The sequence below is a fragment of the Podarcis cretensis genome (assembly GCF_951804945.1).
Source record: "Podarcis cretensis genome assembly, chromosome: 11".
Classification (NCBI taxonomy): Eukaryota; Metazoa; Chordata; class Lepidosauria; order Squamata; family Lacertidae; genus Podarcis; species Podarcis cretensis.
In genome coordinates this window covers 29,725,018-29,745,259 of record NC_137180.1, presented here as the reverse complement: position 1 = coordinate 29,745,259, position 20,242 = coordinate 29,725,018, and positions in this window count along the sequence as shown.

Sequence of the window (20,242 nt, the reverse complement as noted above, 5' to 3'; positions counted from 1 at the left end):
AATTCTGCTGGTTCTGGAGAAGGCAGGTAGGGTCTCAGATTTGCAACAGTCAGCTGCTGAGTTCTTTAGTACTTCCCCAGACCTGAAATCCACTGAAGTTAGTGTTGGGTGTCCAACACTATGCATGCATAGATCAGAACCTTTCATATTTTAACACTGACTTCGCAACAGGATACATGTCATTCCCCACCCCCAGGTGATAGTTTAATTTGAGGGTTCAACCCACATCCCCTGCGAGGACTGAATTTGTGCTGAGGAACCTGTTTTCAATGGTAGGGCTCGGCCAAGGAGCCTTCAGGTCCTGATGATGAAGATGATGTCTGATCTCTCTCACCACTTGAGCAGCAGTGGCCATCGCCCCTCTAGAATTCTTGGAATATGTGTGCAGATTTAACGCACAGCTTGGAAGCCAAGCTAAGTGCTTGAATTTCTTCTTTACCCTTGGTTATAAACTGTGACTGAGTTTAGGAAAGCAAAGGAAAAGCATACTTGATAGGAAAGTTCTTTGATCTGTCTAACTATGGTGGAGATACAAAGACTCATGCCAGCTCTTCGATCTCAGCAAGAGTAATATACAAATATGTCTCCTCCTCAAAGGTGAAGAGGAAGAAGGAGAAGAGAGAGAATTAAGAAAAGAGCCCTGAGAGCATCAGTCTAGCACCAGAGGAAAGCTCATCACAGGTTAAAGGATAGTCTGGGAGGTTTAGAGGTTCCTCTCTCTCTTTACTTTCTCCTGCGCAAACCCACTTAGTCTGCAGTACAAGCTGAGTTGCACTTCCAAGAAGAATTAGCCAGAAATGGTTCACAGAGCTGAATGTTATTTTCCAGGAAAGCATAAGCCAAGCAAAGGTGCCTTTCTTTTTATACAACACTAGCTTTCTTCACAGGACCCAGTGTCTAGCTCCAGAAGCCACAAGTTTCATCTGTAATCCAAAACTAGACATATCTTCCAGTGAAATCCACATTTCTGTTCAGGGAGAAGTGACAAATCCTGAAATTATATTATCTACATTACAAGAACCCTACTGGATCACACCAGGGACTTGCCAAGTCCAGCATCTTGTTTTCACAATGGTCAACTGAAGGTCTGTGGGAAGCAAGACATGCGAGTAATAGCCCTTTCCCAGTGTTGTTCCCTGGGAACTGGTAACTCAGGAGTATACTGCCTCTAATCTTGGAGATAACATCATGAATAGGAGCCACTGAGAAGCTTGAAATCAATGGATTTGTTCAATCCCCCTTTACAGCTACCTAAATTAGTGGTTGGGGACACGGGTGGCGATGTGGGTTAAACCACAGAGCCTAGGACTTGCTGATCAGAAGGTCGGCGGTTTGAATCCCTGTGATGGGGTGAGCTCCCATTGCTCGGTCCCTGCTCCTGCCAACGTAGCAGTTCGAAAGCATGTCAAAGTGCAAGTAGATAAATAGGTACCGCTCCGGCAGTAAACGGCGTTTCCGTGCACTGCTCTGGTTCGCCAGAAGCGGCTTAGTCATGCTGGCCACATGACCCAGAAGCTGTACGCCGGCTCCCTCAGCCAATAAAGTGAGATGAGTGCCGCAACCCCAGAGTCGGCCACAACTGGACCTAATGGTCAGGGGTCCCTTTACCCTTTACCTAAATTAGTGGTTGCTTTCATATTTTGGGATAGCAAGCTCCATACTTTAATTACGCCCTGTGTGAGGGTAAAGTTCTGTATGTCCCACCATTCAGCTTAATTGCATGGCCCCGGGTTCTCATATTTGTGAAAAAGAAGAAAAACATCTCTGTCTACTTTCCATTCTCCCTGCCCATATTAGTTGTCTTTTTCCTATACAATAAAGCCCTTGCCTCATAGAGAAGTCACTCTGCACTGATAACTTTGCTTCTTTGCTGTTCCTTTTCCCATGCCATTTTTGAGGCACAGCATCCAGAACTCTATGCAGTATTCCATGCATGGGTCACACCATAACTTTGTATAATAAATGCATACTGGTACTTTTATTTTTGATCGCTTTCCTAATGATCACCAACATGGAATTTGCCTTTTTCACAGCTGCTGCTGCATACTTCACCATGACCTCAAGATCCCTTTCCTGGTCAATCACTGCCAGCTCAGCCCTCATCCATGTATATGTGAAGTTAAGAGTTATCAGTCTTATTATAATCATTATTCATTATTAGCCTAATGTGTATCACTTTATACATAAATTTAATCACACTTGCCATTCTATCACCCACTCACCCAGTTTGGCAATCTCCTTTGGGAGATCTTCACAAATGCTTTTTGCTTTTACAACCTCGAATAATTTGTTGTCATCTGTAAATCGGGCTGTGAATCTGCTGCAATGTGCGCCAAGCCTAGGGGGCACTGCAGGGTCTCTAGTGAGCTTCTGCTCATTAACCACACTGGTGTTCTGTTGGACTTGATGGTACATTTCCTGATCAGCAGTATATGTTTTAACTGAGCATCCATTTACTGCAGTTTTGAATGTTTCTCTCAAGTGTTCTGAAGAAATTTGAATGATTTGGCTTCCTTGTTCAACTTTTCCACCAGTCACCTCCTCCTTTTTCAGAAATTTCCTCTTTTGATGTCCAAGCTATGTTGGACTTTCTTGGCATTTCTCCACTTACATATTAACTGAATTTGACCATTATTTCCAGTTCGTTCAATAACATGCCTCACACCAGGTCCTGGATGCCACTTAAAAGTCACCACCTCTCTAGTTGGCTCCATGACTGACACCAAGTGCTCTGGGTGATTACCTCTTTGTTGTGAACTAGAACATGCATTTACCTAATGTATGTATAGTCAGTCACTTGTTAATGCAACACTTTCTTCTTTGGATATCTTCCTGAACTGATCCTCCATCTCAAGATCACCTTGAGTATTTTGTTCAGGCAGGCAATCTTACATCTCCAAGAAGCTGATTTTTGTGGGGTCATATTGCCAACCATAGTGATTCTGTGGTGGAATCTGCCCCTTTGTTTGACTCTGTGTCAAAAAAGACTCTGTCTTTTTTACATACAGAATGGCTTTGCCTCTAGTATGCATACAGTTTCAAACTATTAAACATGAAAAAGAGAGAGGCATGTGGCCAGATACATTATGAGAATGCATGGGAGAATTGTTCCATTTACCACATCTCTTCAGATTCCCTAGCTGCAATCACTAGGCTGCCTGTAATCCTGTCAAATGTCATTGTTTGTGTTTTGCAGTCTGATACTGTGCATGTTAACTCAGAAGTAAGGATGTGCTATAAGGCTTTCTTCCCAAGTTAGTTCACCTAGGATTTATTTGCATCTTAACCAAGTTTTATACCATTTGCCCACATTCTTCCTAATTTTGTCTCTTGCTTCCCTCCCTCTGTTGTTTCCTCCATTGCTTATTTGTTAATGTAAGCTCCTGGGAGGCAGGGACCTGATTATTTTTGCCTGTGTAACACCTGCCCACTAAAATTAGGCAGCCACCTTCACTGTTTCCTGTGCCTGCTAAAAACATTTTTGTTTTAGCAAGCCTACCCAGACACATAATTTCAACATGTAATTTTAGTGTGTGTTTGTTTGAAAACTAATGACTTTATTATATTTTGATGAATTTTAATTTCAATATGTTTTTAACATTTGAGTTTATGGATATTTTTATGGATTTTTTTAATGTGAACCACTTAGAGGTTCTTGTTAATTAAGTTGGAATATGAATCTTGTAAAATAAATAAAAGAGGGAAAATAACTGCATTAATGCTACTTAATAATTTGCTATATTTGCAATAAAGGGAGGTAATGCTCAAATGTAGTAGCAGCTGAGGCCCCAGACCTTTAATGGCTGCATCCAAGGGGGAATGGCGTAAGTGTCTCCACTTGGTGACAAAGTACTGCAAGAATGAAGCAAATTGTCCCTGAAACATGCTCCTTCACCTATACAACGATGGTGGCTCCAAGGCCCTTCTCTTCTCTTCTCTTCTCTTCTCTTCTCTTCTCTTCTCTTCTCTTCTCTTCTCTTCTCGAGACTTCTGGTATTACTGGAAAGTTCTGACAGAGAAAGGCAGGCACTCAAAACTCACACTTTCCTACCAAAGTCAATGGGGCTTCTCCAGATTAGGTAAATAATTGATTGTGGTCAGAAGCTTTTGTTTGACAACAGCCAGCTGTAGTGGTAATGTAATAAGGAACCATAATCCACTTCGCCCTCCCTGTAGTGATGTGTTAGCTACACTCCTCCTTGACCTTTGTCTGTCTGCTCAAAAGCCTCACCTAGTATCAGTTCAGTCCTTGTAAGTATGCCTATTATTTTTCAGACAGAACTTGAAAGGCCTTTCCCCTGCGTCCTGTCATATATATATATATATATATATATATATATATATATATATATATGACAAACAATGCTGTTTCCATGGTCTACGTCAAAACAATGCACTGCGCTATAACTTCTCTTGAGATTGAAAGTCTGAAGCAAACTAAAATCCATTAGTGTTCAAACAAACACTTTGTCTCAAGAGGCTTGGCTGGTTTGGGTGCAAAGCTGGTGTGAATGTCCACTTCCCTAGGGAGGGCAAAGTAGGGGAAAATATATCCCAGTGTGAGGAGGGGAGTGTGATGGACTTCACGCTATGCTAAGCATAGAAAAGGCCCCTTCAGTATCTGATCCAGTATCTGTCAAAACATCCAGGAGGCAGATCTCTTCTAGCAGACACTGCTTGGGAAAGGAGGGGAGGTCACACAGAGAAGGAAACTGCAAGGGTCAAAAGACAGTGAATAATTCACTACTGGAATAGCAAATAGAAGCAAAACCTGTCTCTTAACTTCCTCTGTCAGTTAGAGCTCTTATCACATATCCAGCTTGTGAACCAAAGCGCTTCGTGGTCAGGTCTTCTTTTCTTTTCTTTCTTTCCTTATATAAGAAAAAGAAAGAAAAAAGACCTCACCTGATAGGGCTCAGAACTCACATCAATTCACACCCATCTGGAAGTTTCTCCCAAATGTGTGTGTAGGGGGCTGTTTACAGCAGCTTTCTCGTGAGCAAAGTGCACTCCATATTCTGTCCAAGGACGTTCTCTTTTTTTAACCTATCATTTCACGTGATCTGGAGCAGAACCATTCCTAGGATTCAAAATCAGCTTCACGGCTAGTCCCTTAGTTCAAATTTCTATCCTGTTCCTAAATTCCCAAAGTTTCCTCTCATTTATTATAGCTCATAAAGCCATCTATATTTATATTTGAGAGAGGGACGGCAGGGGGGAGAGAAAGTGAGCTCTGACAGCACAATTCTATACATATTTACTCTGATGTAAGTCCCATTAAGTTCAGTGGCACATACTTCCTAGTAGCATACCTCCGTGAGCTCATAACTCAGTCTGAGCCAAACATTTCCCACTAATGATTAAGCTCTCATGTATAACACAATGGAAAATAATGCCACTTTCTGACAAAGCTTAATGTTAAATGTAGCATAAAGCTGCTACCACCTCATTCTTGCTCTTATTAGTAACCTCCTCCACCTTTTTACCCTTCAGTGCACTCTAAGCAGCAATATTGCACTGTGGCAGAAATAATCATTTTTGAAAAAATATTTTCCTTACACATCAAACAAACACTTTAAAAATCAGATTAAAACCTGATCCCAGCCAGCATATCACCAAAAGCCAGACAAGCAAAAAATGCCTAAGCTTTGGTAGATCTAAATAGCAAATGTATTGCACAAGCCTTCTGTCTGTGTGCATGTGATGTCCTAACTGGGCACAGAGACTGTCAGTAAGATGGAGCTCTTACAGTGCAAATCCTGGGGGTTTTTTTGAGTGGTATTCAACTAAGTGTTACTCAGAGTAGACCCAATGAAATTTGTAAACAGAAGCTATGGTCCATTAATTTCAATAGGTCTAGTCTGAGACACTCTTAGTTAATTCTATCTCAGGTCTACTTAGAGGTAAGTCCCATTGAGTTTAATGGGGCCTAGATTGCAGCCTTACTTCAGGGATGGTGTTTGGCCTTTAAAATTTCAGTGGCTCCCTGTGTGAGGCCAACACTTGGCAGCCCCTGCCCCTTGCCTTCCATTTTGTTCAACTTTCATAGTTGGGACACCCTGCGGCACCCCCTAGACTCAGCGCCCAGTGCAGTAAAACCTGTTGCATTGCCCTAAATCTGCTTCTGCTTAGTTGACAGAACATATTGTGGTGGCTGGTGCTCATTCAGACTGGCAGTGCAGGGGGGGGAGAGAGAGATCAAACAGTATGTGGAATCAGAGCCAGAGCAAACAAACAGAGCAAACAACTTCTACTCTAGTCCTCATCCTTCTCTCTGCTGAGTGTTGGCTCCTCTTGCAACACTGAGACCAAGGAGGAGGAAACTGATAGGCCGTGCTATCCCCTAGATTGATTGTAAATAAGAAGACAGGTCAACAGGAAGACAGATTGAGGCTGGTTGGGCAGTGCTTCATACAACCTAATAGAAGCAGCTTTCACTGTGTGGTGGCATAGTGGATCCAAGTCACTTAGCTTTAACTTAAAAACATTGACCTTGAATTCTGCCTTGGACACAGTAGGAATGCAGAGCTAATACTGGAGGCTTTCTCAAACTCGGCCCTCCAGATATTTTGAGATTACAATTCCCATCATTCCTGACCACTGGTCCTGCTAGCTAGGGAGCATGGGAGTTGTAGGCCAAAAACATCTGGAGGGCCAAGTTTGAGGAAGCCTGTGATACTGGAACAGCAACATTATCATTATGCTGCCGGTGACCCACCAACCTAACCCTGTTGGGAGAGAGACAAGTTTCCAGAACAGTTCTACACAAGCTGATACCTTTTATGCAATGTGACCTAAAAGGTTCCATAGGCACGGACAAGTAAGATTCTGAACCTGGAATCAAATCCCTGCCCAAGCTTACTTGGAACCAGTAATAGTCTCTCTGCTACCAAAGAACTTTGACCTAGGTCACACCACAAGGTCATGAGGAAAGCAAATGCTCCTCATGATCCTAAAGCTCTCTAACCTTTCCAAGCATAAAGTTTATACCATGCCAATAAAAAGTTAAGGTACTGTTTTTTAGCATGAAAGCCTTAAGTGATCTGATTCCAGCATACAGCCACCCCATCTAATATCAACCAAGAGTGTCTTCCATTATGGCTGAAAGCATAATGCATTATGAAATGCATAATGCAAGGGATGTGGGTGGCGCTGTGGTCTAAGCCACTGAGCCTCTTGGGCTTACCGATTGGAAGGTTGGCGGTTCGAATCCCCGCAACGGGGTGAGCTCCCGTTGCTCTGTCCCAGCTCCTGCCAACCTAGCAGTTCGAAAGCATGCCAGTGCAAGTAAATAAATAGGTACCGCTGTGGCGGGAAGGCAAATGGTGTTTCCGTGCACTCTCTGGTTTCCATCACTGTGTCCTGTTGTGCCAGAAGCAGTTTGGTCATGCTGGCCACATGACCCAGAAATCTGTCTGTGGACAAATGCCGGCTCCCTCAGCCTGAAAGTGAGAAGAGCGCCACAACCCCATAGTCGCCTTTGACTGGACTTAACCGTCCAGGGGTCCTTTACCTTTTTTTTACTTGAAAGCAATGCAAGCTCTCTGAGCCCCTCAGCCTTCCTCCCTTACTCTCCCAACCTACCCCTTTCCCTTTCCTCTTACCTCAGCAGTGGCATAATTTTAGATCTTGCCTTGAAAAGCAAAGGGGAAATAGAGCTTCCTCTTAATTTCTTCAGCAATAGCTTTAAGTACTGCAGGGAGCAAGAGGGGGAAGGCAAATGCTGTCTGCTGACAAGGGGCTCCATAGGAGAAAAACAGAAACACACAAATGAGTCCCTAAAATCCACTCTTCCTCCCCCATACACCCCTATGCTGTTTGTAAGATATGTTGCAGGCAATTTGATTAGTGCATAAAACCGAGCATATTTGTCCCCTTGGACTAGCAGTAGCATCATTGATATAGCTGCCCTTGAATGTTGGCCTTACAATCCTTACCTGGCTTACCTATGACTCTGTGCAAAGCTCAGAACTTAGCTTTGGGTTCAAATCCCTGTCTTAATTGCAAGGCGGGGCTTAACTCAACCAGTGTTCATAGAGGTCGATCTCCAGAACCTATCCACCCTAAGGCTCCAAACCAGTCACAAACAAGAATGCTTCTAAATATGTGCAAAGTACATTTCCCTCATCATTGAGTATCTAAACTCACTGTTGTCAGCCGCCCGCCCCTCCCCCCCTGCCCCTAGCCTTAAAATACAGGACTTGCCATTCACAAGATCAGCTAGTCACTGAGCCTGAGTAAGTTTCCAGGATGCCTTTAAAAACTGCATATCATGACACCACAATAAGAGAAGCTAACTGTGTTCAGCAAACTATTCCTCCCTTGCTTATCACAATCCAATAGCCAAATAAATGAATAAATCTTTAAGGCGCCCCAGGACCTTAAAGACTTATAAACAATAGTTTTGGGACCCCTTTCAAGGCCTAGAGGAAATCCTATTGTTGGGGCAGATGAGATAATGGTGTTTTAGCCATGATCCACAACAACTGTTTTCTTCCCACTGGGGATAGGCTTGTTGAAGAATGTGGTCTCACCCCTTCAAGTCCATGCTGTGTTCAAGTTTTTCATCTTTAAAGAGCTGCCTGATGCAAGGACCTGGAGAAGCTCTTGGGGTCGGGAGAAGTATGCTAATTGGGAGGGCCTAATTGCTTCAAGATATTCCGGAGAGCCTCATTGATGGGCTTGGCCTGTTCCTAATAAAATGAAGAAGCAGCACGGACTTCAATCCCAAAAGCAGGAGGACTCCTGGAGTTTCCACAGGCGAACCAAATGACTTCACCTAGCCCCTTATTCCCCCCTCAGATGACATCTTGAGGGAAAGCAGACTCTGTTCATCCTCCAGAGTCATAAATTGGCTGTGCTGAGGCCAGTAAATCTGGATTGATTTAAAAAGGCTTTTTCATCCTCCCAATCAAATGAAGTCACTGTTAATTAGATGTTTTTTGTTAACAGTGTCACTCCTGCCTATATTACCTGCTCACACATCAACCGGACTTATTACAACATCTGGCTCAGCACTTTGCTTTTATTACAAGGAAGGAGATATTCCGATCGTTTTTGATAGAAGCAGGTTTCAAAATCTCTTGGCAGTGTTACCAGAAAGAACCCTGGGCTTGCTGGTAACACAGCCACTGTCTTTTGAGTGGTGCAACACGAACAGAAGCTGCACAGCTTAACTCTGAATTAAGTGTTTTGAAACAACATTTAACTCTTCAGCCTATGTTCACAATCACTAGCATAGCTTGGAAAAGAAAGAAGAATGGTTTCACCTATAATCATGTACTGGGAATGGTGGCGGGGGGGGGGGGGTGCCACACTTGAGTTATCAAAATAATAAGGGCAGTGATGGGCAACCTGCAGCCTCCAGGTGTTGTTGAACTTCAACTCCCATCAGCCCCAGCCAGCATGGTCAATGATCAGGGATGATGGGAGTTGCAGTCCAGCAGTTTCTGGAGGACCACTGGTTCCCGGACTGCCTTTAAAGGCTGGTTTAAGGAGCAGTCAATTCAGACTGAGGCTGAAATCCCATACAGCCCTACTAAGGAGTAAGGCCCACTGAAACGCCCTGGAGCCTATTCTGAGTAAACATGCTTTTGCATATGTTAGACCTATTCTTACCTATACATCTTTATGCCATATCCACAAGACTGAAGCCCTTCATTGGGGCAGACCAGTCCTATTCATGTTTACTTAAAAGTAAGCCCTGCTCATTTCGATTGGACTAACTCCAAAGCAAGGGTGCACAGTATTTCAGTCCTAGAATCCTTGATCTGGAAAAGACCTGAACTTTTCTGAGTAGTCTGTTTAAACACTGGGATGCAAGCTTAAGGAGATATTACTCTGCTGTATTGGCTGGCATCTATAAATAGCACAGAATATATTATGTCAACAATATTATTATGTCAACCTAAGCTAATGTCAAACAGATTGCAGAGGTTAGAAGCGGTCAGTTAATCGGTATGATGACCCAAAAGGCTTAATAAGAACAGGTTGAAAATACTCTGAGCAGTCCAAGCTTTTTCAAATCAGTATGGAGTGGATTGTACCCATAGCTATTTAAATGGGATTTTAATCTATAAAGCAAAATAATAGAGAATAAAAACCTGCCAAACAGGACACTGTTATAAACTATTTCCTGCTCTAGACAATCCTTTCTGTTGTGGGGAGGGGGTCCTCCTAGTCAATAAAATAATAGCCATGATTTCTTTTTGGAGTTTGGTAGCCTGTCTACTCTACATTAAAAATGCTCTTTCAGTATTGCTGCATATTGCATAGAGAGATAAAATGACATCTCTTGTAGAGTGACCTACCTAGTTAATCGGTTAAAAGCATGATAAGTTGAATGACTCAAAATATTTCCTACTTTGCTGTGTGTATGAAAGTCTGGTGACAGGTAGCTCAAAATGCTTGGTAGGCCAAATTATGGATTATAACCTTTCTAAGCAAGATTTATGGCAGATTCTCCTGTGTAGACACTAGCTGTTCAAGGTAGGGAGGAAGAGATTGTGCATTTAAAAATTAAGACTATGTACAGTATTGCAAGTTGTCCATAAAGAAGCACCAGCATTTTGGGGGGTGGTTTTCATTTTTTAAAAAATCTAATCTACCTTCCTGGACAGTGCCCAGTCTAGGTAGCTTACAACAGTAAACATTTATAATATGACAATACCAAAAAAATATACAGTTTTCAATCCCTTCTCCAGATAAACTCAATCAACATACTCAGTCAGCAAATTAAAACACTTTTTGCAGAACTATTTAATGTTGTGCTCAGTTATATACATATATATATGTCTTGCATACTTATTGTCTGTTAATTGCAAAGAAGATGTTTTCAGGTTGCAATCCTTGCCCAGCACTAAGTCCCACTGAATCCAGTGGGAATTACTTCCAATTAGATGTTCCTGGGATTTCACAGAAAGCCCCCTGCCTTTCTCGATAATCTTCAAGGAGGCCTCAAACAGGCCAACTTTCAAATCTCAAGCGTCTTACAATCCACCAGGTACAACATAATAGAGGTTAAAGCCAGAAACAGGAGTGTGTGTAACACACACATTTATAATCTGTACACACACACACACCTGAAAAATCTCTATGCTTCAGGCCTGGGAGCTGGCAGATAAGAGTGGCCATCCCAGAGAGGAAGGACACAAAGTGTCTGCTAAGGAATCCAAGTAGGGCTGCCAACTTTTTTTCCCTGGCATAGCTCTTTCGTAATGACCCAGAGGCAAAAAATAAACAGGTGAAACTGTTTCTATTGCTCCATCTCTGTGTCTGGAAAAGCTCCACCTGCTGAATTTCTGCCACTTAGGTAATTGTTGAAGGCAAAGGGTGTGGGATATATTATTACTAGAGCAGTCAAGTACAACATTTTCCTGTTCCCTAGAATGGACACACAGGGGAATGCGGCTCCAGACAGGGAGGACTTCCTGCCATACCTGCTCTGGAGCTTCCTCCTCCTGTGTGTGACCAGGGTAGATGGGTGTGACCCTAGCTGACCAGATAAAAGGGCTGGCCATGCAACCATCTCTCTCATGGACTCTTGGACTCTCACTCTCCTGGCTCTTAGCCAATGCATGGCTCAACCTTCACATAGGATGGACTCCACAAGCAGAAAGTCTGAGATGTAGCTCAGGCTTCTTCTCACTGGAACCACAAGATAATGCCTGCCTTCCGATTACTGCTGTGAACTGAATATGAGTCAAACTTTATTCTTAAAGAAGACTATGTTGTGTTATTATTTTAAGAGGGAAATAAAAAGGGAAACTTACCAGGAACAAGCCAGACTGGATTGCTTAATTAAAGGATTCTAACGAATCATCAATTTGCTTCCAATAAGTTGCAGAGGGAATGTGCTCTGCTGTTTACTCACTAGCGTGAGTGAGGAGGAATAATATCAAAACAATATATCCTCTCCTACCTTCCTTAACATTCTCACAAAGGGGGCCTCCCAGGAAAAAAGTGGGGGCGGGTGAGAATTAAATGCCTCAAAAATTGGTACGTCGCACAGTCTATCCCCGCAGGCTAGAGAAATAAGAAGAAAAGGCGAGGGAGAAGGAAAGAGGACGAGGAAGGGGAAGAAAACGGAGTGTGGTTCTTTATTAGGCTGGCAGGGTTAGACACAGCCAGTTGTTGGTTTTCTAAAAGAGAAGTGGTATCCCCAGCATTAAGCCCTGTCCTTTGAGTTTACTTTGTGAGGAGGGGGTAGCGCGCTCTGCACGCGCCTACGGGCATTCGCCGCTCCCTGCTCCCTATCCCGGGTCTGAAGCGCGCTTTCCTACACAGCTGAGCCTCCTCCACTCCTTAGAGACAATCTCATGGAGCTCAAGGGGGCGATTTCGAAGTTCAGCGTCATGGGGAGCGGGGGCCGCCAGGGTGCAATCCAGAAAGAAATCTCCCATTGAATGCAAGGAGAAGCCGACAAGGCGTTGATGGGCATTTCCCGGGTGATCCTTCTCCTTGGGGCTGCGCAAACCTCCGAGGTCGGGTTCCCAGCACGCGCCCCTTCCCCTTTGACGGAGACTCTAGAGGCTTTGCCCTGCTGGAAGGAACAAAAGCTTGGGCCCCGCTCTGCTCTCACCGCCCCTAAAGCTGCTCTGCCCCCGGCCCCGTGGACCTCTCGGCCAAGGCCTGGAGGCTCCGCAGCGACATGATGTGCCTGCTGCCTGCCCGTCTCTGCAACGCTCTTCCAAAAGAGGCTGCGGAAGTTTGCTTGGAAGTCCCTTCCTTTTCTAGTAGGAAGCCAGCTTGAGAGGTCGCAGCCACGCGACCCGATTCCCCACGCGCGTCTCCTCGGAATCAAGTGCCAATGAGTTCCAGGGGATTTACTCCCGAGGAATGGTGCGTGTGGTTAGTAGGGCAGAAGGCCAAGGAACGTCCTCAGACAGGCTCCCAGAAGGCGGCCTTGCCCTGTCTGCTCTCTTGCTTCGTGGTTTATGGATCCCAGCCTCCCCCCCCCCCTCTAGTTGCTAGCACGCTGTGCCTAAAGAGCTGTCCTTTCCCCCAGGTGGAGAATATGCTTTATTAGTTTCATAAAGGTCTCCGTTCGCCGGCTCTCCGTCTTTTTCCCCTTTCTTCCCCTGCTCCTGCAGTCTGTTTTACAGGTTCCAATCTAATTGTGCCTTATGAGCTGCAAAACAGCCCAGAAAGCCTAATCATAACAGAGAGCGCTCTTCGCCTCTCCTTACCAGCCGGTGTTCTCCAGATCTATGTCCCAATATACACCTGGACAGGCGCAGATCCGTCACCCAGGCGCGCCGGTTACGGGTGCATCGCGTTTAATGCGAAGCTGCGCTTCTCTGCTCCGACGCGCAGGAAGGCAGGTGCGGGAGATTCACTTCTGTTCCAAGTTGCTTGCCGTTCTTCTTCTCCTGCCCCAAAGGCCAGAGACTTAACAGCGGGCCGGCTCAGAAGCAAGTTCCACGGAACTGAATGGGGCTTACTCCCGAGGAAGAGCCCAGAGAGAAGTTCTCAAAGCTACAACGATCGCCGCAGGAATTCCCACCCGCAGGCAGGAGAATGAGCTAGAGGAACCCCAAAGACACCCCACATTAGACCTGAAATGATACACGTTGCCATCTAATGGGGCGGGGGGAGCTCCTTAATACCATTAAGTCTAGCATTACCCGCGCTTGCCCTCGGTGAACCTTGCTTCTGAGTAGACAGTGCATAGGATCGGGACGAAAGCTGCCACTCACGTCCCCGCTCAGCCGGGTCCACGAAGCCGTTATGTCGGAGAACTTGAATCAAAAGGAGGACTTCAAAGTCGACCTTTCTGGTTTCACTGCTTCAGAGCAGGGGTTCTGACCAGGCCTGAGTCTTTACGGGGTCGAAATTAAACCAGGACTTCGCTGGTTTACAACGGCTGCACAACTTTATTGCCAGGATTGCTTTCCTGCACCCAAAGTCGAGACGATTCCAGATACGGAGGATCACTACACTAATGAGAAACTGAAATGAATTAAATCGATACGATTCTAGTTGTGCACGCGGGACATATACAAATATAGCCGCCTCCTTTTTTGTTGTTGAAATCATAGCAACCTTGGTTCTGGAGCAGAGAAAAAATCCACACAATGGATATTTTAATGTACATGAAAGGGAGACGGGGATCCCTCCTTTCTGACACATGCAGTCAAACACTCTAGAATCCAGGGATGGACAGAGCTCATGAATAGGAAATGGATTCCAACATTTGGAGTGTGGGATCGCACGCTTAGAGTGCTGGCGAAAGGGGCGAGAATGAACAGGGAGTGCGGGCCAGTTTCTCCAAAATCCAACCTTACGGCCTTCCTTTAATCTTACTCTGAAGTCAGCTCCCGTTTATGTTAGGAGGCTTGCTTCCATGTAAGCGGGCACGGAAGCTGTCCAGTTAACGTGACTCTCTCAGGACAGAGGTCTGGTCAGTCTGAAACAAATCCAAGCAACTATAAGGCCAAAAGCAACGAGATGGGGTAAGGGAGGGAGAGAGCCAAGGTCTGCATTTCTGATGTCGAAAAGCAGAGAAATGCTACCTTGCTATAATTTAAAGAGGTTTGGTTTTGGGGGTTTTTTTGCCGTCTCCCTTCCTCCCACCCCCGTATAACGTGAGAAGCGAGCCAGAACTCGACCTTAAACGCCCGGTTTTATGTGGGCAGAGCTGACACGTCCCTAGGTAGGGATCTAAACTGGCTCAACCTGGATTGTGCACCACTAAACTGGTTTCCCTATTAAACCCCATAGGCTGAGCGGATGGGAGTTGTAGTCTAAAGCTGATTGGGGAAGCTCCAGGTTGTGGGAAGCTGAACTAGATCCCTGCCCCGGGTGCCGGGGCGTGTGATACGGGGTCTTTCTGCTTCGGGGATCTGAGAGATGCAGATGAAAGTGCGACAGTTGGAGCTAAAACACCTGCGGTCGACTTTAACTCCCTCTCTCGGCTTTCAGAAAGAACTCGAACCTGGGAGATGAAGGTTCGGATCCATTGGAAGCATAAATCGCTTCCGCAGCTCCCGAAGCAAAAGCAAACGGACAACAGGGAGGGAAAGGTCGAGTTTGTGCGTGACTTTCCTGGAGGCCCTGATCCCAGGACACGTTGGGCGCCTTTAACATATATTAGACGGTGATTCTTAACATCCCCAGCCAAAATACTTTCAGCCATCCTATGCAGAGTTAAGCTCCCATTGATTTTCGGTGAGTTTGGGTGCGTCTAACGGTATAGGGCTGGACAAATTCACTTGGAAGCAATAACATCGATTCCAAATTCCAATAGCTCTGGTTTCCTAGTAAGTCTTGAAGATCTGGTTACTAAAGAGTCAGGACGTCAACATTTCATCCGCGGGAGCGCGGGGAGAGAAGAAACTGGACTGAGGCAAAAGGAAGAGTTTAACAAAGCACACAGGAAAGGGAAGGTGTTAAGTTTCACTTCATTTTCCTTGCGAGATGTGGGAAAGTAACAGAAACACGGCGAAGAGCGATGACCTCGCGCCGGAGTGTTTACCTTCCTTTATTCTACCGCTGTAACCCCTGGGGCGACATTTGGACGATCTGCATGGACACACATGCACACTTTTCACATACATGTACACTTTTACCTATGTGAGAGAGAGAGAGCAATGCGTTCACTAAAATAGGGCAGAGGTACTGCATGCGGTGTGTCTATATAGCAATATGTGTATCTGTGCAAAGTTACCTCCTGTGCATGTCAAAGCAGACCCGTGTGCACAGTATATAGGGGCTCCGGTAGGAATGTACGTCGCAGTGGTGTCAAAGGGGTTAAAATATTGCGGGGGGGTTCAGGCAATCCCCGCATCACAGAATCGATCACAAGATGCGGTGCACAAACAGCATTTGAATGGCAATGCCCATCAACTTTGGGGTGGCCCGGCCCCCTCAAATCTTTTATGGGGGACTCATATTGGCTCCTGTGGTATGTAGACAGAGAGATAAATAAGTACACAACACAAGCGAGTAAACGCCCTATACAGTAAAAGTATTGGACATAACACACTAGAGACAGCTGCAATCTTCTGCTCCCTTGGTTGGGAGAAAGTTCCATTGATCTAAGTGGAGCCCTGAGGAGAATTGCAACCAGAGCGAAGAGAACTTCGGTTTTACAAACACGCGTTCTGTTCGTTTCTGTGACTGTTGCGTTTCTCAGATGCCAAGAAATGCAGGCACACATGTATGTATATAGAGCTTTCATTGTCACTGATCGTATACTAACAGGCGAAGGTTGGATTTGGACTGCGAGCACATCGCAGTCTTCCGCTCTGCCAAATCTGTATCAGTTTCTCCTTACCTACGCTGCACTCTTTACTCTTGCATATGACCGTAAGACATTCAGGATAGGACGAAGTGCCGGAGGATCCTATTGCGTGCTTGCTCGGTATCCAAGCCATAGGGAGACTCCCTCCCGTGGAACAACATCCCAATTCACTTTGTCTTTTCCCCAACCGAAGGACAGTCGGCTGGAACTGAAAACTCCACGCCACCGCTTGAAAGGAGTGAGATCTGATCCGGCTCTGCAGTCGCAACCTTGACTTCACGCCCAGCTAGCATGGCCTAAAGGTCGGCTGCTGGGGGGAGAGGCCGAGCGTAGGAGAGAGAGAATCACTCACCACCTTTGAGTTTGGGAAAGAAGAATGAGCGGACCCCTGCTTAACGTTGCTCCTTTGTATCTCGCCTTCTTCCGGTGGAGCTCAGTATAGTACGACAACCCTGAGAGGTAGGCCGGCTTGAAAGACCGTCATTTCCCAAGACCAAAGGGCTTCTCGGGCCTTTATCCCCACCCTATCATTCTCCTACCATTTACTTTCTTGGTTCGCACTTCCCCAATAAGTTTATTTACTCAATCTTAAATTCATTGCCTTTAAACACACAAACACAAACTCGCTCCCTCCCTCTCTCTCTCCCCTTGTTTGCGCAGTTTGTTCCAGGGACAAATTTGTTTCCTACGAAGACTCCACTTTTAAAACGCTCCTCTGCAAAGCGATGCCATGTCACCCGTGTGCGTGTGCTTCTTTAAGGTACATTAAAGGATCATTGCAGTCTCCCTGTGAAGTCATTACGCCTTTATCCCCACCAATTAACCACACCTCAGAGGGCTGCTATTAACAGCTACATTGAGCTTAAAAGTGAGGTATCCCATTTCAGAGAGATGTCGTGATCTCGCTCAGGAAATCCCAGCAGGCAGCCAAAATGGAGCTCTGACTCCTGATCTCTGCCTTAACAGGTCTTTAAAATAAAATAAAAAACACCACTCCACGCCACCCCGATAAGGGGAGAATTAAATATACTAGGGGAAAATCTGAAGGCTAGAAAGTTCAGAAGTAGAAGGTTGGAGCGGGAAGGGTCCTGGAAGATCTTGCGGAACAGCTTGAAATAAAGGAGAAAGAATTTCAGGTGAAATTGCAGATTGGGAGGAGATCGTTTGTCTAAAAAAAAAAAAAGCAACTACAACTGAATTGTAAATTAGCAGCAAGCGCTGATTAAAAGGCAAATAAATGCACGTGCACACGTTTGTGACTCTGAGAACTATCCACTGCTCCTAAATTGGTTTTGTGACATCCGATTTCTTATCTCGCTCTCTTTCTCATCACACAAAACAGGAATAAAACCCCATTGATTTTCGGTGTGGGTGTGACTTCCAGGTGTCACAGGTGGATTGGCGGGGAGTAACAGAAGACGTGATGGGGAAACTCGGAGAGCTCGAGGAAGAAAGCAGAAACCCTCCTTGCGCTTCTCCAGCAACTCTACCCAGAATTTGTCTTGAAAGAGAAGGGGGAATCTCTTTCTCTTTATCTCTCTCCTAGCTCGCTCACTTACACACACGCGCGAAAGAGAAAGTGTGGGGAAATGCCCGGAACAGAATGTTGCCGGTCAGCAGCGTGTTCGAAGGCAGAGGGTCTATTCCCTGCCACTTTGCCTCTGTTTCCTCTTCTGAGTAACCCATGAGGTTCCAGTTTAAAAAACTCCCCCCGATGCTGGCAAGCTTTTCTTTTCTTTAAAATAGTAACAACAACAATCCTCATCTGAGTCTTCTGCTTCTATCCCGGATACTTACCAGCTCTGTGCTATCGCCTTATAATAGCACTCTTATACTGTATAAACTAGAAAACCAACTTTCTGCTGTTGGGTGGGTTGATATTGCTATTTTGGGAGCTCTGAACACCTTATGTTGCTCTTTTTTGCCCCCTATGGCATTTCTCTTACTTGTGTCCTCGTTCTAAAAAGGACCCCAACAACTAACCCATCCCAAGGCAACAGGAGCCCTCACCCTTCCCGCCTGCCCCCACCCTTAAATGAGGCGGATTTAATTTTCAATATTTGGTACACAAAATTTAGCCAGCCGAAAGGAGATTAATTTTCTAGAATAATCCAATTAAAAGATTTCTAAACTAATCTTTTGGGGTGGGGAAACAGGCTGGGATGGGGGAAAGGAAGGAAAGTGATTTATGGCCGTGGTTGATTGAGAAGACCGGACGGCTCCTTCTGCGGCTCTCTTAAAACTAAGCGCTCGCATCTGAAATTGACCAATGTCAGACAACCCTCCCTCCCAAAATTCAATTAACCCAGAGCAGTATGCTTTGAAGTTTGATTTGTACCCGTCCTCACTCCAGTGGCACAAACTCGGTATAAATCCCCTACTCCGGCTTGTGGGTCGGGCCGCTTGTTTGCATTGTCTTCCCGGATGGGTTTAATTCAGATGTTGCATTGGGGAAGAGAGTCGCTTATCACTCACACCATTCTTCCCCTCAAATCATAATGTGGAAAAGGAGTTCGTGCTGCTTACAAGCCCCATGGACTTTTTTTCAAGTGCTAATAGATTTATGGTCTCCCTTTTTTTTTCCCCAACGCCCATCCACAGTAATTAGCACATATGTTCTAAATAGATGATAGTTTTGTGAGCAATAAAGCAATTACCCATCGGTGGAGCTGACAGTTCTTCCAACTAAACTCCAACCAGCAGCTAATTGGAAAAGTCATTTCAGCTCCATTGTCTGCAATTAGTCTTGCTAAACTACTGCACCCCAAACTAGCCGGTTTGAGGTTTATTTATTCATTTGCATTTGCAAGCGGTCATCGCACCAGGCTCAAACTTTTCCAGAGCTTAGATCAGCTTTGCAGATTCTCTTCGACTGCCTTGATTCTCTCTCTCTCTCTGCCATTTCTGCCCCTTCCCATCGATACCGAGAGGTTCAGTGGTTCCCAAACATTTGTTCCTTCTGCTGCGGCGGTTTGTAAAAACAATATTTCCCCAGCCACTCGGGAATGGTGATCAGTGTTGCCAAATGGAGGAGGCTTAAATGCTGCTTCTAAGTTTTGTTTGATTTTTTTTTCCTTCTTCGCCCTTCTCCTTTTCAATTTTAACTCTGCATTGGGGGATTGCTTAGGGGGTCTTCGCTGTGGCCCCAGAGCACTAAATCAAATAAATCAGATGTTCTGCTTAATACACCGCCGGTCATTTTCTTTGTGACAAATGGGATGATTGGAACCCCAGCTCTCACACACACACACACACACGCATGCATTCAGCCAGGAATTCCGGATCAGTTAGCAACGTTTATGTTTACTTTTGAGTGAAGAAAATGAGGCCAGGGGTAGGTGAGAGAACAGGCGAAGAGCCGACCTCCCCGCTCCTTTCTGCTGAAGATGGGGAGGGGGGAATTAAGAGGGTCTTCCTGATGAAGACTTGTGCACAGTGGGGGGAAGCAAGGCGTTAAAAGTGACGCCTGGACGCGCCAGCGGAGCTTCACACGGAAGATCCGCCAGGTTTCTCCGCCACTTAATTTAATCTTGGTGGCACTGGGCCGGGAGATGAGTTGGGGCTTCGCGCCCCGCCTCTCCGAAGCCCTAAGGTCGAAGTCAAATGGGGAGCTCTTGCTCTGACCTGCAGCCTTTAGGAGGCGTTTAAACGCGAAGGCGCTCCAAAGAGCGTGGTGGCCAGGAGGTGGCCTTCAGGGAAGCCCGGTTGGCCCTGGGAGGTAGGAGAGATTCATGGGTGGGAACGGGCAGCCCCTAGCAACCATGCCACCATTCGGAAGTATTTCCAGCTTCCAAGCATCCCTGGACTCTTCAGACAGCAAAGGTGGCTCTTTCTAGTCGGAGGGGCAGCAGCAGTGGGAGAGAGGTATTTCCCGCCCACTCTCTGGCAAAGGGATTTGGAAGCTGCCTCTGAAATGCTCTTGGTTCCTTGCAGCCAAAGCCATTAGGCTATTAATAGGAAGGCCTTGTCTTTTGATGCAAAGGAACAAATAATTCTGTC